Raw genomic sequence first — 26,652 nt, forward strand, 5'->3', positions numbered from 1 at the left:
TAGCTGGCTTCCCCGTTCTAATACCTGTGAGCTCTGAGACACTCAGACACCCCTGGTCCTTCTGTGATCCCACGGGACCTGGGCTTACACTGACCCCGCATGGGCTTCACCCCAGTTTAGCCTCTGGAGCGATGTCCCTCGGTGAGGGTGAGACTTTTAAAAGTCCTGATGTTTTGCTCCATTGCTCCACTGCTTGCCGGGAGTCAGCCCCTCCCACCGTGGTCTATCTTCCCGTCACTTCGGACTCACTTCTCTGCAGGTCCTACCTTTCAGAAAGTGGTTGGTTTTCTGTTTCTAGAATTGTTGCTCTTTTCTTCAATTTCCCATTGGATTTGTAGTTGTTTGCAATGTTTAGGTAACCTATCTAGCTGATCTCCTGCTACCTGATCTAGTCTCAGCCTGCTACTTCTCCGCCATCTTGACTCCTCCCTCGATACTAAAGTATCTTAAACTTTAAAATAAGTTTGATTTTAGTTTACATTTCCAGTAAAAAATGAAAGGGTGCCTGGGTGGCTCAGTGAATTAAGCTACAGACTCTTAATTTCAGCTCAGATCATGATTTTGGGGTCCTGGGCTTGAGCTCCATGTCAGGCTTTGAGCACAGCAGGGAGTCTTTTCCTCCCTCTCCCACTTCTCCTTCCCCTATCCATGTGCACTCTTCTCACATATATAAGTAAGTAAACAAATAATAAATAAAATCATTTTTTAAAAATGAAAAATAGAAACAACTTGAAAATAGAAAATTAATTAAAGATATTTTGAGGTTCCAGTGTCTTAAAATCCCACCATTGTCTTTGATGATTGAATTTAAGTACATCTTTTCTTTTTTCCCCAATGAATTATCTTAGTAGTGTTATGATGTTGGTGCCTTTTTCCCCAAAGATCATGATATTTGATTCTTTTCTTAATATTCACATATAGTCTATTATTTGTTGTAGGGTACAGGTCTGTGATTCATCAGTCTTAGACAATTCCAGAGCTCACCATAGCATATATCCTCCCCAATAGCCATCACCCTGCAACAACACCCCCTCATCCCCCTCCACTCCAGCAACCCTCAGTTTCTTTCCTGAGTTTAAGACTGTCTTGTGGTTTGTCTTCCTCTCTGGTTTTGTCTTGTTTCATTTTTCCCTCCCTTCCTATATGATCCTCTATCTTGTTTCTCAAATTTTTCATTTCAGTGTGATCATATGATAGTTGTCTATTTCTGATTGCCTTACCTCATTTAGCATAATACCCTTTAGTTCCATACACGTCATTGCAAATGGCAAGATTTGGGGGCTTTGATGGCAGCATAATATTCCATTGTAATACAGACCACATTTTCTTTATCCATTCATCTGTTGATGGACATTTAGGCTCCTTTCATAGTTTGGTTATTGTGGACACTGCTGCTATAAACATTGGGTATACATGCCCCTTCAGATCACTACATTTGTATCTTTGCAATAAATACCCAGGAGTGCAATTTCTGGGCTGTAGGGTTGCTCTATTTTCAACTTTCTGAGGAACCTCCAAACTGTCTTCCAGGGTGGTTGCACTAGCTTGAATTCCCACCAACACTGTGGGAGTGTTCCCCTTTTTCTGCATCCTCAACAATATCTGTTATTTTCTGACTTAATTTTAGTCATTCTGACTGGTATGAGGTTGTATCTCACTGTGGTTTTGATTTGTATTGCCCTGATGCCCAGTGATATTGTGCTATGTGTCTACTAGCCATTTGGATGGCTTCTTTGCGGAAATATCTTTTCATGTCTTCCGCCCATTTCTTGAGTGGATTATTTGTTCCTTGGGTTTTGAGTTTGATAAGTTCTTTATGGATTTTGCTACTAGACATTTATCTGATATGTCATTACCAAATATCTTCTCTATTTCTGTCGATTGTCTTGTCTGTCTACTTCCTTTGTTGTGCAAAAGCTTCTTATCTTGATGAGGTTCCAATACTTCTTTTTGTTTTTGTTTCCCTGGCCTTTGGCGATGCATCTAACAAGAAGTTGTTGGGGCAAAGTTCGAAGAGGTTGCTGCCTGGGTTCACCTCAAGCATTTTGATGAAATCCTGTCTCACATTGAGGTCTTTCATCCATTTTGAGTCTATTTTTGTGTGTGGTGTAAGGAAATGCTCCAGTTTCATTCTTCTACATGTGGTGGTTTGATATTCCCAACACCATTTGTTGAAGAAACTGTCTTTTTTCCATTGGATATTCTTTCATGATTTTTCAAAGATTACTTGACCATAAAGGCAAGGGTCCATTTCTGAGCTCTGTATTCTGTACCATTGACATATATGTCTGCTTTTGTGCTGGTACCATACTGTCTTGATTATTATAGCATTGTAATAGAGCTTGAAATCCATGATGCCACCAGCTTTGATTTTCTTTTTCAACACACCTTTGGCTATTTGAGGTCTTTTCTGGTTCCGTGCAAATTTGAGGATTATTTATTCCATTTCTGTGAAAAAAGTTGGTGGTATTTTGATAGGGACTGCATTGACTGTGTAGATAGCTCTAGGTAGTATGGACATTTTAGCAATATTTGTTCTTCCAATCCATGCGCTTGGGATGTTTTTCCATTTCTTTGTGTCTTCATCAATTTCTTTCATGAGTGTTCTGTAGTTTTCTGAGCACAGATCCATTGTCTCTTTGGTTAAATTTATTTCAGAGGTCTTATGCTTTTGGATGCAATTAAAAATGGGAGCCACACCTTAATTTCTCTTTCTTCTGTCTCATTGTTGGTGTATAGAAATGCAATTGATTTCTGTGCATTGATTTTTCTTTAATCCTGACACTTTACTGAATTCATGTATGAGTTCTAACAGTTTTGGGATGGAACCTTTTGGGTTTTTCACATGAAGTATCCTATAATCTGCAAAGAGTGAGGGTTTGACTTCTTCTTTGCTGATTCAGATGCCCTTTATTTCTACTTCTAACAGCAATGTCCACAATAGCTAAACTATGGAGAGAGCCCAGATGTCCATTGACAAATGAATGGATAAAGAAGATGTGGCATGTGTATGCAATGGAATACTACCCATCCATCAAAAAAATGAAGTCTTGCCATTTGCAATGACGTGGGTGGGATGAGAGGGCATTATGCTAAGCAAAATGAGTCCATCATAGAGAGACAATTATCATATGATCTCACTGATAAGGGGAATTTAAGAAAAAAAGCAGGGGACCAGAGGGTAAGAGAGAAAAAAAAGGCACAAGATGAAACTAGAGAGGAAGACAAACCATAAGAGACTCCTAATCTCAGGAAACAAACTGAGGGTTACTGGATGGGAAGGTGGGGAAAGGATGGCTGGGTGATGGACGTTGGGGAGGATATGTATTGTGGTGAGGGCTGTGTGTTATGTAAGACTGATGAATCACATATCTGTACCCCTGAAACAAGTAATACATGATATGTTAATAATAAAAAATAAATGCTCCCATTAGGAGTGGCCCTGATATCAAGGGCTCTCCACTAAGGCATCCATCTATTACTTTCTCAGTTATTTTCTTTCTAGAATATTAAAGAGAGCTTTGTATAGTAAGAATTTGGATAAAGTAGATTTGCCATTGACCAACAACAGTAACTATTCACTTTTCAAAAAAATGTTCAAATTACTATATTTTTTCCAACTAAGTCACACTTAATATATTTCAAACTAAGCTCCTATTAAAAAAAACTCATTTGAAATATAATATCCAGAACTTATACATGCCAGAAACTTTGGTTATTTAGTTATTTGGATACTGGAGATTGATAGATTGAAGGTACCAAGCATAGGATGAAGCTACAAAGCAAAGACAAGATGAAGCATAGAAGAATAACATGTGACAGACTTCACAATCTTTCTCTCCACTAAGAGTAATTTATATATATCAAAAAATGAAATTACAAAAAATAAAACTACTTGCTTCATTTCACCTCTTTATTACCCACCTGTCTCTTAACAACAACGAAAAAGCATCTTTTTTTCATTAAATCAAACCACCATTATTTTTAAAATCTCACTAAGTAAAAAAGAAAAGAATAGATGCTTTCACTGAGTGTACAAAATTAAAGTTACTCTACTGCCAAATCCATTAACCTCTCCAAGAGTCCACTCTGTTGCTAACATTGATAATGCCTGTTAAACATAAGTGCTGAGAAGAAGATAGATGAAGATGAGAAGAGAAATAAGATAGAAAAAGAAGAGAAAACTGGCGTCTGCCTTCTAATCGACACCACTGGGATTTCTTAGAAAGTAAATACACCATAAATCATGTCAATTAATCACACTATACCAGTCCCCAGCCAGAGGACAGGCAACCTTAGATGAGGGGAACTGGAATAATCACAGTATAACATCAGGCTTATCTGAGACAATACTGGGCAGAAGAGCCCACTTAAAGATGTGGTCAGAATGTACAACCAACATTTCGTTAACCAATTCCACAATGAAGTTTGGCTACCATAAGTGTACCAGTGTTTGAAATTCACTATACAGTAAGAAAAAAAAATTCTGAATAATGTTTAGGAGATGGCAGAAGATCTAAAAGCTGAAGGATGCCAGCAAAGAGATAAACATTGTCACCTCAAGAGACAGAATCAGAATTCTGATTTAAGAACACTTCTTGCACTTTTCTTTAATTGTATTTGCCCATTTTTATATTGCCCATCCTGTTTATGCAGAGCATTCGTATATGGATGAATGAAAGAATGAAATGTCTAAACACACTTAAGGTATATTTTATGAATTTAACTCACACTTTGGCAGAATAAATGAGGTGTTTTAATGTCTTTTGCCTCTCCCCTAACCCTCATATCCTCTCCCAAACCCTTGGTTTTGGTTTCAGTCAACATTTGAAGACAAGTCAACTATATGGTTCTCTTCCTTTTCTCACCCTCCTGCTCTTTACTCAAGTAGCGGCTGAAAGGGTATTGAAATTTATACTCGTTTCAGAATTATGAACACCGGAATAGACATATGAGCCATTGTTTGAGATGGTGGCTAGAATGATATTCTGCTAGGATCAAAGATTAGCATCCAATCCAATCTGCTGGTACTCATGCTGGATCTCTCATAACATATTCTGAAGAGGACCAGTGGTGAGTGGAGTGTTTCTACTTCTGATTAACAAAGAGCTATGAAACACAAAACATCTCTTAGTCCTGAACTTCCCTATACCCATCTCTGTCCCTAACCTAAGATTATAAAAATTACCTCTAATATATTCTTCCAATACTTGTATAGCTTTACCTCTTAAATTTAGATCTATGGTCCATTTCAAGGTAATTTCTTTTGTATGTTCGTATGGTGTTATTTTTTCTTTGTTTTTGCATGTTGATAAATTGATATCCAACTTTTCTAGCACTAACTGCTGAAAAGACTCTGAAAAGACTACAATGCATTCCCAACTTTACAAACAATCAGCTCTGTACCATTGATCTCTATGTCTGTCTTTATGTCAATACTACCTGGTTTAACTAATGTAGATTTAAAGTAAGTTTTGAATTCAAGGAGGTTAAGTCCTTCAATTTTGTTCTACTTTTTCAAATTGTTTTGGCTCTTCTGAGTTCATTTCCTTTTAAATATTCAAATCAGGTTAACAACTTTATAAATATATTTCAAGGTTTAGAATAGTTTTGGGTTTCTGAAAAAATTACAAAGATTTCTCTAATATTTAATTCTAACATTCTCAGTTTCTCTGATATTAAATTCTAACATTATTATGGCATATGTGTCACAATTATGAACCAAGATTGATATATTGTTAACCGAAGTCCATACTTCATTTGGATTTCTTCAGTTTTCCCTTCATGTCTTTTTTCTATTCTGGGATGTCATCCAGGCACCACATTATGTACATTAAGTTGTCTGCTTAAGCGTCTCTTTCTGTGGCGGTTTCTTAGACTTTCCTTTTGATGGCCTTGACAGTTTTGAGGAATGCTGGTTAGGAATTTTGTAAAATGCCACTCTACTGTGATTTATCTGACTTTTCTCTGAGGATATGGGTTTTTGGAATGAAGACCACTCAGGCGAAGCTATTTTCATCATGTCATACTAAGGATACATACTCTCAGCATGATATGTCTATCAATTTTAACCTTGAGGACTTGGCTGAGGTACTGTTCGTAAGATTTCTTTAAGTTTACACCTTCTATCACCTTCTATACACACTTCTACCACCCACCTTCTATCGTGTACTCTTTGGAAGGAGGATACTATGTGCAGACTACATTTAGGAAGTGGCATATAGGCATACCTCATTTTATTGCACTTTACTTTATTGAGCTTTGCAAGTACTGCATTTTTTTTTACAGATTGGGTTTTGGTAACCTTGTACTGCATTTTTTTACATATTGGTTTTGGCAGCCTTGAATTGGGCAAGTCTAATGGCACCATAACTAGAAGCTGTTGAAGACATATGCTTATTCTCTAAAGACTCATGCTTAACACTTACAGATTAATAGAAGGTTGAGGCTTTTCTATGACCCTGATTATATCTGAAATTCTTGTCCATTTCTGCTTTCACTTATATCTTCTACTTCTTATTTCATGACCTTTGTTTCCTTTCATGGTTGGTTCTGTTTGACCATATGCTGGATTGTATTCTTAGCAAAACTACTACAGTGATTTCCTTATACCAAGAATGACTGTACCCTCCTTTAGAGCAGCTCAGCATTTATGTCTGCCAGGAGGCTGGAGCCCTACCAGTCACAGACCATCTCAAACCACATTCATAACTTGATGTTGGTTGACAGACCCCTAGCTAGTCAAACTACATCGACCTGTTCCTTCACTTTCTCCTTTCCACTCCTTCCCTGCAGGCTCCTGAGTTTGAGGAGAACAGTGTGTCTTACCTTGTCTGGCTCCTTGGGGTCCTAAAGTAATATGTGCAGATTTCCCATAAAATTCTTGTGATGGTTAATTTTATATATTGACATGGTTTGCCTCACAGTGTCCAGATATTTTGTCCAGCATTATTCCAGATATTTCTGTGAGAGAGTGTTTTTTGGATGTGATTAATACTTAAAACAGTGGATTTTGAGTAAAGCATAAGTCTTTCCCTAATATGAGTGGGCCTCACCTCATCAGTCAAAGGCCTAACTAGAACAAAAGACTAAGTGTCCCAGAGGAAGAAGGTTATTATGCCAGCAGACCACTCCAAACTTGAACTGCAATATTTTCTCTTCCTAGGTCTCCAGACTAATAACATTTGTTATTAGTTAAAATACCTGTGGGATTTTGGGGCGGGCGTCTGGCTTGCTCAGTGGGTTAAGACTCTGCCTTCAGCTCAGGTCATGAACTCAGGGTCCTGAGATCAAGCCCCGCATTGGGCTCTCTGCCTGCCAGGGAGCCTGCTTCCCCTCTCTCTGCCTGCCTCTCCGCCTACTTGCGATTTCTCTCTCCGCCAAATAAATAAATAAAATCTTTAAAAAAATGCCTGTGACATTTTAACTTATGGAGGTGACTGTGTGATGACACAAAGACACAAATGGCATTGAGGTACTTTTGTTATTTTCCTTTCCCAAAAGAGGGGGCATGCCACTTCACACAGGTGATGAAACACCAACTTGGTCAGGGGACAGAAGTAGGAGTCAAGTGAAAGCATAGCCCAAAGCAAGGCAGAGCAGGGGAAACAGTCTAGGACTGGCCAGTTTGAATAATGGCAACCAGCTCTAGGCTATAAGGGTGGTTTTCAGTTGTCTGACACCTATCTTTTTTTTTTTTTTTAATTTCTTTTCAGCATAACAGTATTCATTGTTTTTGCACCACACCCAGTGCTCCATGCAATCCATGCCCTCTCTAATACCCAGCACCTGGTTCCCCCAACCTCCCACCCTCCCCCGCCCCTTCAAAACCCTCAGATTATTTCTCAGAGGCCACAGACACCTATCTTTGCAGTGATTTAGAATGAAAGGACTATTCGTTTGGTATGTGAGAGTGAGATAAAGGAAGTGTTGAGGGTGTGGCCTTGGTATTGGTTGGTTTGCATATAAAGGTATGTTATCAGCTGATTATTATCTCCATGATAGAACAGCTTCTTCTTGCCTCCTTACACTCTCCTTACCTCCAGTAAAATGTCTGGTCACCATAAAAAAACAGAAAATGAAAAATCTGATTAACATAGCCTCAAATTGCAATATTAGCTCTTCCAGGGTCTGAGCCTGCAAGCCCACCCTATAGATTTTGGATTGCTACTCTCCATAATCATGAACCAATTCTTTAAAATAAAACTCTTTCCCTCTATAGATAGATAGATAGATAGATATAGATATAGATATAGATATAGATATAGATATAGATATAGATATATAGATACAGGCATAGATATAGATCCCATATATTTCCATGCAGACATCCAATTGGTTCTCTGGAGAACCCTCACTAATACAGCTATTTTTCTGTGGCCTTTGCAATGTCTCTTGAAGCCCAGTTATGAGCTCTAAGAATATCCTTGCAGCAAAAACAACTTTGGGAATCAGATATTCTGATTTTACTTCAAGTTCAGGCTTTCTCACAGAATTTGGCCTTCTAGATCCCTGCTCTCTTTCTTCTTCCTTGATACCTTTATGTTGACTTTTTTTTTTTTTTTGTCTTGTGTGTGTTTATTGAAATTCTGGTAACTGAAAATGCAGTGTAATATTAGTTTCAGGTATACAATATATTCAACACTTCAATACCACACCCTGTGATCATCAAACAAATGCCCTCTTTAATCCCCATCATCTATTGAACCCATGACCCACCTCTCCTCTGGTCACCATCTATAATGGTGTGCTTGTTCTCTATAATTTTGTTTGTTCTCTATAACTGAGAGTTGGCTTTTAGGTTTGCCCTTCTATATAAGATTTTTTTTTTCTTAATCTCTATACCTAATGAGTTTCTCAAACTCACAATCCCAGGGTAAAGAGTTGTATACTCCACTGACTGAGTCAGCCAGGTGCCCCAAGAAGATTATTTTAATGAATGCCTTTAATTTCTTTTTCTTTAAACATCAGAGTGGAATCTAGTAATCTCAACACCCCCCCCCCATAGCAGTTACCTCCTGTCTGTCCCTCCAGGAACACTCTCCACCCACCCACTCCTTCTGTGATGGGGAAGTGGGAAATAGAAAGGCCTGATAGGCTGCTTTGCTCTCTGGCTGTGTGGGCTCAGCCAGTGGGGAGCCTCACCTGAAGATCTGAGGAGGGTGTCTACAGTCTCTACAGTGGTCTCATTGTTTATTTCCATGAAAAACCTATTTGTGAGGCTTCCTCAGTCAGTTGTATCCCTCAGCTGCTGGCCTCTACTTCTCATTATCCCTCCCCTGTCCATTAGGGCTAGCAGTGGTGGGGGTGGTGGGGACAGTGAGGAAGGGGGTAAAAAGGGCATGGGGGCATGACAAGGCTCTGTTGCTGCTGTTTATGCCAGGATTCTACCCCAGCTTCCACTTCTCCATATACCCCAACCATATCTTGGTCTTTAGTTCTCTGGTAAAGAAATTGCACAAGTGATCCTACTATATGTTTGCCTGCTCCAAAGTCCATACTTCTGTTAGGTCCACAGAAAGTACCAATTGCACACCTCTTTGATCTGTTTATCCTATTATTTACCCAATCTATTGTGCAATCTCATTCAACCATTCTATTTTTCATATGCAATATTTTTTTTTATTTCTTTTCAGGGTAACAGAATTCATTGTTTTTGCTCCACACCCAGTGCTCCATGCAATATGTGCCCTCCTGAATATCCACCCCCTGGCTCCCCCAACCTCCCACCCCCTGCCCCTTCAAAACCCTCAGATTGTTTTTCAGAGTCCATAGTCTCTCATGGTTCACCTCCCCTTCCAATTTCCCTCAACTCCCTTGACTTGACTCTTTGCTCTGGTTTTCTTGGGTCTTATTGCTAATGATATTTTCCTATATCCAGAAGGATAGATTTATTGTGTTTATTAATTTTCTGGAGTCTGTCTATTCCAATAATTCTATTTCAAATGATATGTAACGTTCATTCTGTTGCATTTCTTATGTGGCCATCATACTTCACAGGTGTATAGTAATTCTTGCATGTGTGCTTATATTCTCCATGGGTTAGCAGCTACTCTGTCACTGGCACTGTGCACTGGAGAAGGACAGAAGTCCTGATGAATTCAGAGAGAATGGAGGTTGAGCCCAGAGCAGAGGGCCCCTAGGCACCACAAAGACACTCGTAACCTCTCCTCCATACTGCCACCTGCTACACCTCTCCTATGAAAAAGTATTTAACTTTAAAGCCCTTGGAAGAAATTACAGAGGAAAGACCAAGTCTCTTCAGGTAGTACTCACCTTGCAAGGGGGAGGGGGTAGAAGAAGGGGCACAGGGGGCATGTACTGAAGGTGCCTATCTGGACCTACACACTAGTTGACATGGCCACCCTGCAGCATACTGGCACCTGAAAAATATTAGGCAGCATTTGTCACAGAGTATGGGATGGTAAAAGTGCAGAAGAGTTAAGACTTCTTCAAGCCCATCCTCTTGTCGCCCTACCCTCTTCTCCCAACTACAGGCCACTTCAGGATTGCCTTTAGTTCTGCCAGGTTTCCTCAATGACCGTGCTCACTTCAGCAGCACATATACTAAAATAGGAACAGGTTTCCTCAATGACTCTACATTTTCTTCTCACCTGCTCTGCTCACCCATCACTTGTCTGGGGATGTGATCCAGCAGCCCATGGGGAGCTACTGATGGAAGGCCTGGTGAAACCCACAGCAGTGGCACTCTCAGCCTGTCCCCCAGCTGCAGTCTCACTGGCCCTGCAGACCTCCTCTGCACCCTGACATCCATCTTTCTACTTAGGATCTTTCCTTGCCACTGACCAGGGCTACATTTGGGAGAGTCAGCCCAAACCTCTCATTATTCTTCTCACAGGTAGCCTGAGAAAGGGAATAACACAGGGCCTTGAGGTGCCTGAGAAAGGCCTGCATTAGAGGGAATGCAATAGGGAAATAGGCTGAGGTGGAGCCATGCTTTGGCAGATTTGCAGAGTGGACAGGAAATGAATTTGTATCATTGAGTCAGGGGTTCCTGATACTTCATGGAGGAACAAGTATTCACACCACTCCATGCTTCACACAGAAACATAGCTATTGACAGACAAAATAGAAGTCTCTATTGGAGAGAAATCCAATACAGAGTTGAAGAAAGTGGCTGTTCCAGGGGCAGCAGGTGGCTAGTGCTCCACGTCTGAACTAAGTGCTGACTCCTACCTCAGGGCCCAGCAAGCCAGGCATGGAGCCCCATAACTGAGTCTACTTACAGGGAGGGATTGTCTTTTGGGGGGGGGTTCACTTCCAGATACTGCTGAGCTGGGAAGGAAACATCTGCATGAGTAGCAGAGGGCTTATAGCCAGTAAGATGTTGGTGATCATGTGCATGTGACTTAACCTGTTCTCACCGCTTGGTGAGAGTCTAGACTGGTTGAGGGACAAGAGTGGAAGGAACACCTGATGGCACATTGGATGCAGTTGGCCTGCAATGGCTGGGGGATGCTCCCTGATGAGCATGTATACAGGTTGGGGGCCTGTGGTTGTGAGACTCTTCTGAGCATTCTGCTAAGTAATTAATAAGTTTCTGTGACTCAGGTATGTTTGTAGGAGGATGTTCAGGAGATGGCTTTGGGCTCAGTGCTGATCCAACAGGTCTAGGGTCAGACAAACAACAAGCTATGTCAAGATCCCAGGGGGTGGTGGGCTGTGCCTTGAGAGATTGGAGAAAGACAGAACTGTGGGTACAATGGGAATGGACTGAGAGCTAACATCTCAGGGTTTGAGTAGAGTGCTGGAGGGCAGTTGACCTGAGACCTTAAACCTTAGCCTGGTGGCCAGGGCACTTCACAGTCTTCTTCAGAGGAGCAGAGTGCTGGAATGAAACAGTGGAGCACATCTAACTATACACCTTCATCTAAGAGAGAGAAAACTTGGATTCATAAGAGGGGAATTGTTGGAGGATATGGTTGTTCTATTTCCAATTTCTTTTTTTTACATACTCTCTACCCCCAGCGTGGGCTCAACCTCATGACCCTGGATCGAAAGTCACTCACTCTTCTGACTGAGCAAGCCAGGTGCCCCTGTGTTGAATTTTTTGAGAAAACATGATACTGTTCTCCATAGTAGCTGCACCCATTTACAGTCCTGCCAACAGAGCACAGTTCCTTTTATTTCACATTTTGCCCAACCCTTGTTATTTCTGGTCTTTGGATACTAGCCATTCTGACAGGTGTCACGTGGCATCTCTTTGGCCTTTGATTTGCATTTCCCTGGTGATAAGTGGTGGCAAACATCTCTTTATGTATTTTTGGCCCTCTGTGCATTTTCTTTGGAGAAATATATATTCTGAACTCTGCTGTTTTTGTAACTGCTATCTGTTTTTTGTGTTATTAAGTTGTATGAGTTCTTCAATATTTTGGATATGAAATCTTTATCAGTTAGGTAGTGTGCAATTATTTTCTCCTCCTCAGTATGTTGTCTTTTCAATGTGTTGATGATTGGAGATTTCCTTTGCTCTGCAGAAGGCTTTTAGTTTGATGTAGTCCCAGTTGTTTATTTTTCATTGTAGCTTTTGCTTCTGATGTCAAATCCAAAAATCAGTGTCAAGAAGGGTCTCAGGAAACATTCTTCCAAAAAAATTTTGTTAACAGGGGATAAAAAAATAGATCTATTCTGACACCTCTGTGCTCCATAATTTTAATAGATTCTTGGCTGGCTCAGTTAGCACAGCATCTGACTTTTTATCTCAGAATCTTGAGTTCAAAGTTTGGTCATGGAGCATGTTAAAAAAATGGTTGGGGTGTTAATAACATTCTGCCTAATTTTCATCTAGGTATTTCATGGGAATAGCTATTTTGTTGAAGTCTTTGCCCATTTTGACTTTGCTGTTGTGGATGCGGTTGAATAGACATACAGTCGCATTCCTTTACTTGAGGTTGCCCAGTGTTTCCAACACAACTTACTGTGGAGACTGTTGCTTCTGTATTTTATATTCTTGGAGCTTTGGTTGAAAATTAATTGACTACATATATGTGGGTTTCTTCCTGGACTTTCTACTCTGTTCCATTCATCTGTGTGTTAATACCATACAATTTTGATTTCTCCAGCTTTTTAATTCAGTTCAAATTCAAAAAGTATGATGCTTCCGGTTTTGTTCTTTCTGCAGATGGCTTTGGCTATTCAGGGCCTTCTGTGGTATTATTCACTTTGTAGGATTATTGGTTTTATTTCTGAAAACACCATTGAATGTTCATGGGGTTTGCACTGAATGTTTTGATTGCTTTATGCAGTGTGGACCTTTTGATTACATATATTCTTGGGATCCATTAGCATAGGATGTCTTCGGACTTCATTCTGTCATCTTCAAATTCTTTCATTAATAATTTAAGTTTTCAGTATACAGGTCTTTCACCTCTGGGTGAAAATAATTCCTAGATATTTTATTCTTTTTGAGTGATTATCAATTAAAAATTATTTTCTTAATTTCTCTCAATGATAGCTTGTTATTTGTGTATAGAGATGAATCTCATTTTTGTATATTGAATCTGTGTGCTTAAGCTTGACTTAATTAATCTGTTAGTTCTAACAGGATTTTTGGAGAGTCATTAAGGGTTCAATATATCATATCATGTTCTCCTAATACCTAAAAAGTAAGGTGGGAATATAGGTTCATGTCATCTAACTTGGGAAAAAAGGATACAGGTATGCTAAGATATCATTTTCAAATTTTCTAAAATGTTTTGTGGTTAATGTAAGCAAAGGAATTCATAAATATGACTTGTTTTCATTTACTGTTTTCTTTCAACTGGATATACAGAGCTGTGGTTTAGACCAGTTATTCCCCACACTTTCGCACTGTACAAAGTTGTGCTTCTTGGAAGACATCCACCATTTTCACTACTTTCTGTCCTTTAACCCAGGGCCTGACTCAGCTGCTCAGAAATACTTCTCAAAATAGTGCACTTGGGAAGAAGCCTATTTTTTCATAGTTTTCCTAGAAGACATCCTCCAAAAGATTGAATTTTAGAAAATTGTCTTTGATGTCTCTGGGAATCCTTGAAGATGTCCAAGGTTGAATATGGCTTGTTGTGCAGACAGATTACGGAGCCCTGCAGCACTGCTCTCCTGCAATATCTCCTGTGGCCTCCTGAGAGTGGTGTGTGCTCTTAACAAGGATACTGCTCCACCTCTCCAGAAACACAACTTAACTTCTTTTGTTTTTAATCATTTTTTTAATTTATTTTCAGCATAACAGTATTCATTGTTTTTGTACCATACCCAGTGCTCCATACAGTCCGTGCCCTCTCTAATACCCACCACCTGGTTCCCCCAACCTCCCACCCCCCACCTCTTCAAACCCTTCAGAATTTTATTCAGAGTCCATAGTCTCTCATTGTTCACCTCCCCTTCCAATTTCCCCCAAATGCCTTCTCCTAACTCTCCATGTCCTCCGTGCTATTTGTTATGCTCCACAAGTAAGTGAAACCATATGATAATTGACTCTCTCTGCTTGACTTATTTCACTCACCATAATCTCTTCCAGTCCCGTCCATGTTGCTACAAAAGCTGGATATTCATCCTTTAGGATGGAGGCATAATACTCCATAGTGTATATGGACCACATCTTCCTTATCCATTCATCCGTTGAAGGGCATCTTGGTTCTTTCCACAGTTTGGCAACCGTGGCCATTGCTGCTATAAACATTGGGGTACAGATGGCCCTTCTTTTCACTCCATCTGTATCTTTGGGGTAAATACCCAGTAGTGCAATGGCAGGGTCATAGGGAAGCTCTATTTTTAATTTCTTGAGGAATCTCCACAGTGTTCTCCAAAGAGGCTGCACCAACTTGCATTCCTACCAACAGTGTAAGAGGGTTCCCCTTTCTCCACATCCCCTCCAACACATGTTGTTTCCTGTCTTGCTAATTTTGGCCATTCTAACTGGTGTAAGGTGGTATCTCAATGTGGTTTTAATTTGAATCTCCCTGATGGCTAGTGATGATGAACATTTTTTCATGTGTCTGATAGCCATTTGTATGTCTTCATTGGAGAAGTGTCTGTTCTTCTTATCTTCTGCCCATTTTTTGATATGATTGTCTGTTTTGTGTGTGTTGAGTTTGAGGAGTTCTTTATAGATCCTGGATATCAACCTTTTGTCTGTACTGTCATTTGCAAATATCTTCTCCCATTCCGTGGGTTGCCTCTTTGTTTTCTTGACTGTTTCCTTTGCTGTGCAGAAGCTTTTGATTTTGATGAAGCCCCAAAAGTTCATTTTCACTTTTGTTTCCTTTGCCTTTGGAGACATATCTTGAAAGAAGTTGCTGTGGCTGATATCGAAGAGATTACTGCCCATGTTCTCCTCTAGGATTCTGATGGATTCCTGTCTCACGTTGAGGTCTTTTATCCATTTTGAGTTTATCTTTGTGTACAGTGTAAGAGAATGGTCGAGTTTCATTCTTCTACATATAGCTGTCCAGTTTTCACTGCACCATTTATTGAAGAGACTGTCTTTTTTCCACTATATATTTTTTCCTATTTTGTCAAAGATTAACTGACCATAGAGTTGAGGGTCCATATCTGGGCTCTCTACTCTGTTCCATTGGTCTATGTGTCTGTTTTTATGCCAGTACCATGCTGTCTTGGTGATCACAGCTTTGTAGTAAAGCTTGAAATCAGGTAACGTGATGCCTCCAGTTTTATTTTTGTTTTTCAACATTTCCTTAGCGATTCGGGGTCTCTTCTGATTCCATACAAATTTTAGGATTATTTGCTCCAGCTCTTTGAAGAATACCGGTGGAATTTTGATCGGAGTGGCATTAAAAGTATAGATTGCTCTAGGCAGTATAGACATTTTAACAATGTTTATTCTTCCATTCCAAGAGCATGGAATGGTCTTCCATCTTTTTGTGTCTTCTTCAATTTCTTTCATGAGTTTTCTGTAGTTCCTCGAGTACAGATCTTTTACCTCTTTGGTCAGGTTGATTCCCAGGTATCGTCTGGTTCTTGGTGCTATAGTAAATGTAATTGATTCTCTAATTTCCCTTTCTGTATTTTCATTGTTAGTGTATAAGAAAGCCACTGATTTCTGTACATTGACTTTGTATCCTGCCACGTTACTGAATTGCTGTATGAGTTCTAGTAGTTTGGGGGTGTAATCTTTTAGGTTTTCCATATAAAGAATCATGTCATCTGAGAAGAGAGAGAGTTTGACTTCTTCATTGCCAATTTGGATACCTTTTATTTCTCTTTGTTGTCTGATTGCTGTTGCTAGGACTTCTAATACTATGTTGAACAAGAGTGGTGAGAGTGGGCATCCTTGTCATGTTCCTGATCTCAACGGGAAGGCTGAAAGCTTTTTCCCATTGAGGATGATATTTGCTGTGGGTTTTTCATAGATACATTTGATGAAGTTCAGGAATGTTCCCTGTATCCCTATCTTTGAAGTGTTTTAATCAGGAACGGATGCTGGATTTTTGTCAAATGCTTTTTCTGCATCAATTGAGAAGACCATTTGGTTCTTCTCTCTTTCCTTATTAATTTGTTCTATCACATTGATTGATTTGCAAATGTTGAACCATCCTTGTAGCCCAGAAATGAATCCCACCTGGTCATGGTGGATAATATTTTTAATGTGCTGTTGGATCCTTTTGCTAGGATCTTGATGAGAATCTTAGCATCCATATTCATCAGTGATATTGGTCTGAAATTCACCTTTTTGGTAGGGTCTTTGCCTGGTTTGGGGATCAGGGTAATGCTGGCTTCATAGAAAGTGTCTGAATTGATTTGGAGTTGAGAATGATATGAGCTATGGGTCATCCAGCTACATCTGTTCAATCATCTCTCACCAAAATGACTAGGAGGAGGAATGCCCAACAGAAGAAAAATACAGAGGATGGACCTTCTGCAACAGAGCTAACGGCTATCAACATAGACAATATGTCGGAAAGAGAATTCAGGCTAATAATTATCCAGGCAATAGCTAGGTTGGAGAAAGCCATGGATGACCAAACGAAATTGATTAGGGCCAAACTGAAAGCGACCAGACAGGATGTTCACAATGTTAGGGCAGAGCTAAAAGCTACCAGGGCTGAGGTTCACAATGCTCTCAATGAGTTCCAATCTAATCTAAATTCTCTCAAAGCTAGAGTAAATGAGACAGAAGATAGAATTAGTGATCTAGAGGACAAACAGATAGAGAGAAAGGATCAAGAGGAATCCTGGAACAAACAGCTTAGAAACCATGAAAACAGAATCAGGGAAATAAATGATGCCATGAAATGTTCCAACTTCAGAATCATTGGAATCCCTAAAGGGGAGGAGAAAGAAAGAAGTCTAGAAAATATAGTGGAACAAATTCTTCATGAAAATTTTCCCAATCTCGCGAATGGAACCAGCGTTCATGCACTAGAGGCCAAATGGTCTCCACCCAAGATTATAGATTCCAGAAGAACATCAAGGCACCTCATAGTCTAATTGAGGAATCACAATTGTAGGTATAATCTCTTGAAAGCCGCTAGGACAAAGAGGCTCCTTACTTACAGAGGAAAGCCCATCAGAATAACGTCAGACCTGTCCACAGAGACCTGGCAAGCCAGAAAGGGCTGGCAAGATATATTCAGGGCACTAAATGAGAAGAACATGCAGCCAAAAATACTTTATCCAGCAATACTGACATTCAAAATGGATGGAGAAATAAAGAGTTTCCAAGACAACTTAACTTCTTTTTGAACTTCCTTCACAATCTTAGGGAATTGCTTCAAGGATTATTTATTGTAAAGATTCTTTGGGATCTATTGACAATTCCCTACAAGTGACAATGTAAGGTACTACAGTGACTAAACTGTGTCCCTTATTTCACATGCAGATACATAAAAGTATAAATGACTGAATGAAGGTGGACCGTTCCCTCAGATGAAACAGAAAATGAACCCCAACTGGGACACAGACCTAAATTTAAGAGCTAAAATTATAAACCTCAAAGAAGAAAGCCTAAGAAGAAATCTTCCTGACCTTAGATTTAGCATCTGTTTCTTAAAGAATCAACAAGTGGAAGAGAAGATACATGGGTATATTTGTCACCAACACAACTGCCTTTCCTCCGGGCTCCTCATGTGCTCCCAGGTACCAGATAGGAACTGTAGGAGTCATTTCTTGCTACCTCCTACTTAGCTGTACCCATTACATTCTCTAATTTAGGGATGGGGTCTGTAGCTTCAAAGCCCCTCCTGGGGTCACGCAGCTTCAAAGAGGCTGAGTAGGGGCTAGAACTGCTCTCTCTCTGCCATTGGACTCTGTGCTCCATTCACATGAAACCAACTTGGAACTCAGAGGTGTGCAAAGCTCCACATACAAACCCCCAGGCCTGGAGACCTCACTGAACTCAGGGGGCAGTGGTGTCACCTCGAACTGGGGCTTGGCGTGGGTCTGTTGTCTGACGATGGCAGCCCTTGGCACTGAGGACTCTCCCAGTTCCAGGCAGCCTTTGTCCTGCAGGAGGAGGGTTCTCAAAGGTTCATGTAACCACAGAGTTGAGAATCCCTTCTGAAGCATCTGGAATGCAGCCTTCTTGTTAGGTGGGGCCAACAAGGGCAGGAAAGGCCTGGGTTCAAATCCTGCCTCTGCCTCACTGTGGAATAAGGAAAGGGGCTGTTTCTTAAAGCCTTGCTTTCCTTATTCGTCAAACAGAAACAGCATTTCTACCTTCCTCAAGGAATTATATAGAGATTGACTGACAGGATTCATGTTCTCAAAAGACACTCAGTCATCCCCAGCTCTACCTGCGTAGATTAGCCCACTGTGAGCCCACTGCTGCCATGGGCTCTGGGCCTCTGCCTTATTCTGTCCCTTTTACCTGGCAAGCCTGGCTCCACCTGACTCAATTGTCTTTCCAGAAAGCCTTCATCCTCTCCAGTATGTATGACCTGTCCATCACCTGGGATCCCATGACAATGGTCCTCATCCATCAGACCCAGGCCAGCCCTGGGTCAGGATCTCACCCAGAGCTTGTGTCCTGGACATGGACAATACTCAGTGTGGAGACTGTCAGTCTGGAGCTTCCTAAATTGTCATCTGTTTTTGGAACAAATGTTGGGGTGCCTTGTGAAGGGGCTCTTTCCCTCCAAGGCAGGCAAATGAGCTGCCCTCACTTCCATCACGCCTGTCTCCTGTCTCACCTATTGTATAATCATTGGTACATAGCATCTTGGGCTTCCTTGCCTGCCAGGATATGACAACCTTCTGATGGTCAGAGTTGAAAGTATTTTCTGGAGGTGAATTTGGTTTTTGATGGATCTGTTGGTAGGATGAAGCCTGACCACTCCTTACAAATCTACACAGAGCCTGTGTCCCTGACCAATATGACAGTGACCCAGCCCATGGCAGCCCTTCCCCTAGTGCTCAGAGCTCTCATTTCTCACTTGAGTCCCCATTCACTGGTGTTTCTCTCTCTTCCTGCAGGGAGAGCCCAGGATGTCCTCTCTCTGAAGATGTACTTTCTGTGCCTGGTCAGCTCCATCTTGTGGCAGAGAAGACAGGGATTACTACCATGGCTTCTCCAGCAGTTTCAAATCAAGTGGATACCCCTTACCCAACATTGTGGGAGGACAGGGATCTCCCCTTTCTTTTCACATGGTGTCTTGAGCTGGAAGCACAGCCTCCTCTCTCACACAAGGTGAATTTGAGGGATACCAAAGTTGGGGCAGGCAGAGGTATGGGGTCATGGCTAGAGGAGCCTGAAAGCTGTGGACAAACTATATCCAGTGCCAAAACCCTTGGTAGAGGCTCTCTCCATCCTGCAGCTTCCATGAGCAGCCAAAGTGCTTTGTAGGGGCCTCTCTTGTTCACACGGTTTCAAGTGGTTTTTGCTGTTGCCACTACAACTACATCTGGATGAACAAAAGTCTGTAACTTACTGACCTGTGCTGTCCTTAGAGGTTCTTCTCTGAGAGGATGTGGTCCAGCCAGGATAGACAGAAAGCAACCTGATAAGAGTGGCCTGGTCTGCACTCCTCTGCTGGCCTGGAGCAGGGCGTGATTGCTCAAGTTAGAATCTGAGTTATGGAGCACTAGGGGCTGGAATGGCTGGAGTGTATCACCAGACAGGGCCTGGGTGATGTGTGTTCCAGGACACGGGGCAGGGATGTTTGTGGGGGAGGACACATGAAGGGGTGTGTGAGAAAGCCCTGCCTTGCTCTATGGTCACTCCCTCTACCGATGGACTCACTGCTGGCCTGTCCTCCTCATGGTTTCAGGTCTCATCTATAGACTCCAGGTCCCTCCATTTCCCAGGAAGCCTTCCACTTAATAAAGAGAGCATAGATAGAGAAGCCCTCAGCCTGTCCTCCAAAAATGTGGTTAAAGCGCATTCCCCAAATGGTGCTTATAGGAATCATAAAGTACAGAGATTTGTGGCACAGATGTACTTATTACATTAATGATGAGAGTCAAATAATTGGAAATGGCTCAGGTATTCAACATTGAGTTGAACTTTGAATTCAACTTTGAGTTGCTGTCACTGAGAATGTCCAAGGGGACATCAGTGACAGAGCCTTGAGTGCTGTCACTGAGAATGTCCAAGGGGACAGCAGTGAACAGGGTCTATCCACTGTGGGGACATCAGATAAAACAAGAGCCCAACACTAAAACTCTCCCTGGCCCCCACACCATCTTACACACACACAGGTGCACATGTGCGTGAGCGCACACTAAATCCACAGAGAAAAGCCTGGAAACAGGACACCATCCATTATGGGGGATTATTTCATGGAAGAAGGAACGTGTTTTCTTTTCTTCATATTTCAGTCGTTATTTTACTACATAAATATAGTCTGCCAAAACCTAAAGAACTATTTACTTTACCCTGACTTGTTAGTAAAAAATGGGAATATTTAAGATGTAATTTTAATATTTTTATAATATGCCCACTAGAATAGTTTAAATGTGGCCTATGCAGGAAAAAGAAAGAATTTAAAGGTGTCTCATGGGCCCAGACATTTCCCCGGTTTCTGCCTTTCAAGGTATCCTTACGAAAGGGAACACAATTCCAGATAATGAATGTAGTTCATTTAGAGGCTTCCTATGATCATTGTTGTTTCAGAAACATTCATTTGTAATAAAATGTTATTTTAATAAAATATTGAAAAAAGATTTTTGTATCTTTCTTATGTTCTGTAGCCAGACAGAGAAGGCCATGTTGTAGGATTCCAGGCACATGAAAATCCCAGATGGAGTAAAGTACCAAAGACAGAGAGAAAAGCAGTGATTGCTGGGACTGGGGTGAGGGAATGAGCAGTGAGTGATAAGTAGCCCCAGTTACTCTGTGATGGAAATGTGCTTCAAGTAAATGGTTGTGCAGCACTCCTAAAGTACTTACTGGCACCTCCATATACTATTGAAAAGGATCAGAGTAAAATTTTATGTAAACTCAAATTCTACTTTATTTAATGAACAAAATCTATTAAGCCACTATACAGGTGTATACAAAGCACAAAAATTACAAAGAGAGCAAAGACAGAGGAGGGGGAACGATTCTTGGGGTTCCAAACAGCACGAACTGCTACTTGGGGGCTGAGGCTGGTTGTAATACTGAGACAGGTGCTGGCTTGAGCCCTTCACGAACCTCAATAACAGGAGCTAGACCCTTCTGGACCTCCAGGTCAGGCAAAGGAGCTGGTGGCTCTTCCATCTCAGGAGAGTGAATTAGAGCCCTGACTACCACCTGCCCTGGTCCCAACAGGGCAGGTGGTGTCACTACCCTTCTTAACGTGTGAGCTCCAGCAGTAGGGATGGTTTGGGCTAGCTTTGTCTCTGAAGATACAGTGGGTGCCAATGGGAGCTGGGGCAAGTTCCTGATGTGGTTCAGGATGTTGCTCTGGGCCTGGTGCTGTAGCTCCATGAAGAGCAAGTATCATCAGCATGATTGAATTTCCATGTCCTTTCTAAATAAAGGAAACTTTTCACACCACTCAATGTTGCCTGCATCTGGGAACCAATCCCTGTGAAGTCTCCATGACTAAAGACCATGGGGACAGGGATCTGAGACTATTTACTGCTCTCCACCCAACTGCACTCTATGGAGGCTTGCTCAGTGGGGCCCACACTGTCCCCTCCTCAGGCCCACATCAGTCACCCCCATTCCTTCTCACCCACAGCTTCTGGCGCTGTGGGCTCAAGGTGTTGCAGCTGTGAGAACAGAAGCTGGGCACGGTGTTACAGGTCTGAGCCTGGCATATTGAGCCCCATGTATGCCAGCAGCTTATTCAAGCTGGGAAATTCTGGGGCCTGGAGAAATGCTCAGAATATTTTTCTACACATGTGTTCAAGGTGGAGGAGATGGCCCTTGGGATAGACAGTTAGGAAGAGGAGTCAGAGGACAGGTCACCCTCCCAAAACAATATCCCAGGGAACCCTGTGGAAACCTAGGTCCTGGGCATCCAGCTCCTGTCAGAGACCAGTTCTACTCCTTGTCCACCTATGATCTGGCAATCCTGCCTGACACAAACTTGGTTACAGACAACAGGTTGGCAAAACCTCAATGAGTGGGAGTCCTTGATCAGTGGTGGGACTATTTCTGTCCTTCATGGGGGATCTGGACACATTCTGCAGTCTGTCTTCTTGTGCACTTGCCACTTGAATTCAACTGCATGTGCCCAGGGAGGGGTGGTATCTGACCTCTTAATTACCCTCACTGCACACCCCGCTGCTCTACGAAGTTCCAACCAAGGAGGGAAGAAAGTGACTCTGTCTCAAGCCAGACCTCCCCAGGACTCTCCCAATACTTCGTACCTTACCTCCTGTGCCCATGTGCTGCCTCTTTCACTAGGTGCCATGAGTGGGTCTCCTTCCACTGACACTCATCTCCCACAGTGCTTGGAATATCTGGTCCCTATGCTCTCACTAGGACTCCTGAGCACCCTCTGATCACCCGGTGTCCAGGTTCCAACATATTGCAGAGTGTGTAATTTCCACAGACTGTCTTCTAGGTCCCAGGATTGGTGTGGAGACAGGGCTGGGAGGGTGTATTGATGGGGAATGACTCTCTTAGGGGCTAAAGCTGTCCTCCATCCCCTTCTGCTCTCCCACAGTACCCACACCCACAGCTCCCCCTGGGCACCTTCCTTTTTCCAGAACAAACTCTCAGACCTTCACCCTTAAAGAGGAATCACAGATGTGTGGGAGATTTTGTTCATTAAATAAAGAGGCAGTGGGGGAGAGGGGAAGCAGGCTTCCTGATGAGAACAATTTTAATGCATTTTGACTTTATAATATACTATATTAAAACAAAGAAAATCCCAAATACACACTTTTTACAAGATTAACATTTCAGGCAGCGTTTTTTCTTTAAAAAACCAAGAAAACAACAAAAAACCCCACAGCCATATATAAACCTTGTTTTCTGCATTTCACAGCACTCGTTATTATATGTGTTTTCCCTATAAAATCTTTGACTTATAAAATGTGCACGTTTGGATTTTAACCAGTCATCTGGTTCAAAAGTTGTGCAAATAAACAAAATGTGAAAATAATGTGTTACCAGTCTTTTTTTTTTTAAGATTTTGTTTATTTATTTGACAAAGATCACAAGTAGGCAGAGAGGCAGGCAGAGAGAGGAGGAAGCAGGCTCCCTGCTGAGCAGAGAGCCCAATGAAGGGCTCGATCCCAGGACCCTGGGATCATGACCTGAGCTGAAGGCAGAAGCTTTAACCCATTGAGCCACCCAGGCGTCCCTTGTAGTGGTTACTTCTCAGAGGGTGGGGTTCCTTGGCAGTGTGAAGAGAAATGGACTTCATTGTACCACCCCCAGTTTGACGACATCCTCCACTCTAGTCCCCTCTCCACATCCTGACTCCACTGACAGCTTGGTGTTGAGCCTGGCACCCAGGCCACTGACTTATCTCTTCCCACTGCCAGCCACCTCAGTCTCTCCCAGGTTCTGTAGCACCAGCCATGGCAGTCACTGAGGCAGGAAATGGAGCTCCCATGCCTTGGCCCCATCTGTCCAGACTCCCTGTTACCAGTCTTTTTAAATAAGTCTCATAACAATCGCATCTTTTGCCCTGAATTGATGGGAAAACTCAAACTAAATCCAATTGCTGAAATGCAGTGCTTTGCAAGTAATTAATTTGTCTCCTGTGCCTTTCTTTTCTTTCAACAGACAAATAACAAAGGTTTCTTTTATAAATTATGATAAATTAAAATATTTATGATTATAAAATGATCTCTAGAGCAACGTCACCAGCAGGTATCCATCCCACATACTTGTCAAGCCTGTATCTCCCTGGGCTGTTCTGGTTGATTCCTCCACAAGTAACTTCCTGTCTCTGGAGGGTGCTCTTTTCCAGAGCCTGCAGGGAGAGGAGCTGACCTGCTGGCACTAAAACCCTCAGGACATAGGTCCCCACAGGAGGCTCATGTCTGGGCTCCCAGACCCCAGAAACAGCTGTCTGCGCCTGTCGGCTGATTTCATGCATGTTCATAAATGGGTCAGCACACTCATCCATGAAATCATCTTAGTTTCAGACAGTTTTGGCTGAAAAATACTTGCCAAAAAACATGTAACATAAATGATGCTACTGCAGCTGAATCATAGGAAGAAAAATAAATAGAATGCTGGTCAGCAGTGGTGGTTCAAGAAGCACGACAGTATGTTCATTCCAATGTCTTCACTGGAGGTGTACAGTTCCCTTGTTTTCCAGCACGTGGGTCATTTGGTGATGGAAGCCGAAGTGAAGGGATGCTAGTGTTCTGTGTGGCTGGAACAGGGAAGGCTGCTTCTCAGTCTCTCTTGGTGTCCTTGGCAGAGAAGACCTGCAGGCTTCCCATCTGGTTCATGGGTGAAATGTGTGAAACTTGGATTTCTACATTATTGGGAAAGCAACTGATAGTAGAAGCATCTATTGTACTCTTGATATCATTTAATGAATCTGTAAGTGATTTGAACTCAAAGGAATTCAACTCTCCTCCTTCTGCCAGACACTTAATTTGTAATAAAATAGGAGTGAGCTGAAGATTAAATCTGTCAGAATTTCATTCTAAACACAGAGCAATCTAGTGGAGGAGCTGGCCGCCAAACAAGCTCCTGGGCTTCCTCCTCACACCTCCGTCTCCTATCTGTGGGTTGGTCCTCAGGCTGCCTGCCCTGGTCTGGATGGAGCGGGCTCATAGCAGTGCTGCACTTCATGCAAAACTTTGTTGAGGTCCTTGTTGAGTTGCTCAAGCTCCAGAGTGATGGTTGCATAACTCCGCCGAAATTCAATGCCAATGGGCATGCAATAGGATTTCAATTTTTCTGCTTCTGTGTTCATTGCTTTTAATTTTTTGATATGTTCCTTTTTAATCATGAGAATTTTTGACAAAGTGTTCACTTGGATGAGGAATTGTACTGGAAAACGACCTAGCATTTCAATGTCAGAGCCAGAAATCATACTTCTCCACGGTGACTGTGCTAGTACAGGATCATTATCCATAATTGGTGACTGGAGAGGAGGAGTGTCATGTATCCATGGTGGAGTCATAAAGAATCAAGAAGGCCCCTGTTTTTGTCAAAGGCAGCAACTGGCATCGTCTCATGCAGCTCATTACTAAGAATTTCAGTCAGGGATGGTATGGGTGCCAAGCCCTGCACTATCAAAAGTTACGTTATCAGGAGGATTAAAAGTATCCACAGCAACTATCTGTCCAGTGAAGAGACCATCATGAACACCACGTAATCGAGCTATAACTTTGGTTCCAATAAACAGGGGCAAAGGAATTTCATCTGGGAGATTTCGAACTGGGAAACATCTGCAACTTGCCTTTGTTGTAAGAGTTGTATTTTCTATCGTTTCTGTTTTAGTGCTGGTTTTAATGCTTCCTCAAAAAATGCACAAGAATGTCTCCGTGGTTTTCCCATAAGTCGCCTGATTATTCCCCATTCTACCCTTGTAACTTTTTTGTTTTTAAGTTAGGAAAGGATTCCTTCAGAAAGACACAGAAGTCATCATCGCCTTCAAACAGTTGTTTATCTATAGTTGAATAGAACCATTCATATATACACCATTTATGTTCTTTGGGAAGCTTGAGTCGGTTATGTAATTGGAAACCAATATTTTGTGAGGCTTTCTTACCTGGTGTGGACATTGTTGCTGTAAATTTTGGTGGGACCATTGCAACTTTCCTGTTTCCTTTGGGTGACGTTTATTTATCTGTCTGTCATCTTCATTGGAAAAGAGTCAGCTTCATTTTGAATTTCTGAAAGGCATCTCCAGAGCGGAGCCCATATGCCTGCTTTCCAAACAGGTGGGTTTTTTTGTTGTTGTTGTTGTTTTGTTTTTTGGGAGGTTTTTTTTTTTGTAAAGAGCTATACTTTTCATTCCATGTGTTAGATAAGCTTCCCTCTTTTAAACTGACAAGGCTTTTGCTGAAGAGTTTTTGTCAGGCATCTGGTTGAGCTGCACCATCTGGAATGAGCCACCTCCATATACATTTTGATACCAGCTTGTTGATCTCCACAAAGCAAACAAGCAAATAAACAAAATAACTTGCTTGGAATCTTAATTATTTTTTTATTATTATTTCAATTATCCAACATTGTACATTAGTTTTTTTTTTAAAGATTTTTATTTATTTATGACAGAGAGAGAGATCACAAGTAGGCAGAGAGGCAGGCAGAGAGAGAGGAGGAAGCAGACTCCCTGCTGA

At 41.7% G+C, this 26,652-nt stretch overlaps 1 pseudogene; it reads right to left on the bottom strand.

Moving 5' to 3' along the window:
- Positions 1-24,747: 24,747 nt before the first annotated feature.
- LOC125095726 (protein lin-9 homolog) lies at positions 24,748-26,417 on the bottom strand (annotated as a pseudogene).
- Between the last annotated feature and the right edge of the window lie 235 nt (positions 26,418-26,652).

Source organism: Lutra lutra, chromosome 3 (genome assembly GCF_902655055.1).
Source record: "Lutra lutra chromosome 3, mLutLut1.2, whole genome shotgun sequence".
In the NCBI taxonomy this organism is placed as follows: domain Eukaryota; kingdom Metazoa; phylum Chordata; class Mammalia; order Carnivora; family Mustelidae; genus Lutra; species Lutra lutra.